Raw genomic sequence first — 1,424 nt, 5'->3', positions numbered from 1 at the left:
TGTGCATGTTTTTTTTATGGTGGCACAGAATCACTGGGGAGAATATATGTGAAAAGTCCCAGTTCTTTAATTCCTCACCTGAATCAGAACTCGATATTGTTAGCACAGAACTAGAAAGCATGGCAGACAGAGCATAAACCACTGGCTCGTATTCAAATACAGACTGGACAATTTGTGGTAAGAATGTCATCATGACAGCCTGGAAAGCTAGTGACAATAGTGTGACCAGCCATCCCGTTTGGCCTTGAATGGAGGGATCTCCTGGGACATGGGACTTTCAGTGCTAAAATGAGAACAGTCCTGAGCACACCATGATGGTTCATTACTAACCTTAAGTGCAAACCGGAATGGCTAATCATGGCCATCTCTTAGGAGCATGAAAAAAGTGCACTAGTTTGAGACAAAGGAGTAGATACCCTTACCTGTTTGTAGCCTTGTACAAAAACAAAATAAACCAAAACATGAATAGCTAGACTCTTCCTTTCATTTTGAAGTTAAAACATTTAATAGATGGGAGACATTTGATGGAACATTCCTAAATTCATTCTTTCTCAGGGTGGTGGCTAAATTTTTTAAAAAGTGTTTTAGTTTCTGTGATTACAAGATATTATCCTACAAGAAATAGAGGAAGAAATAACATCATAGTTTACATTTTGTTTTTTCAAAAACCTAGCATGGGCTCTTAGTCTGCTCAGGCTGCTATAACAGAATACCACAGGCCGGAGGCTTAAACAATGGACACTTATTTCTCACAGGTCTGGTGGCTCAAAATCCAAGACCAAGGTGCTGGTGGATTCATTCTTGGTGGGGGTCCTCTTCTGGTTTGCAGACGGCTGCCTTCCTGCTGTGCCCTCACATGGTAGAAAGATCATTTCTCTAGCGTCTTTTCTTACAAGGGCACTAATCCCATTTTTGGGGCTTCACCTTCATGTACTAATTACTTCCCAGAGGCCCCAGCTTAAATACTTTCACATTGGGCTTTAGGGCTTCAGCATAGGAATTTCTGAGGTGCACAAACATTTTTGAGGCAGACTCTGTGTGATGTATACTTAAAATGCTTTTCCACCATCCACATCAAAACCCGTGTCTTCACCTAGATAGAACACTTGGTGAGTAGTGACATCTCACGCCTTCTTTTAATGGTGCCTTCATCCCACAGGCCTATCTGGGATGGGTGAGTACGAGCAGGGGTGGCCTGTATAGTTAGCTGTCACACTGTCGAGGACAAGGGACCCAGCCTCCCTCCACCCTGCCACGAAACTTTGGTTTATTTCCCCCATCAGTTCTCAAGGTGGCCAGCACGAATGGACCCAGAGTGGTTTTGGCTTTCCTACTGGGTGTTGGAGCGGGAGGGGGCCGTGCTGCATCCTGCTGCCATATTAGCAGCAGCCTGCAGCCCTGCTGGGCCCTAGCCCATGGGATTA

This window comes from Balaenoptera borealis (assembly GCF_965194805.1).
Source record: "Balaenoptera borealis genome assembly, chromosome: 3".
NCBI classification, from domain to species: Eukaryota; Metazoa; Chordata; class Mammalia; order Artiodactyla; family Balaenopteridae; genus Balaenoptera; species Balaenoptera borealis.
This window is presented reverse-complemented; position numbering follows the sequence as displayed.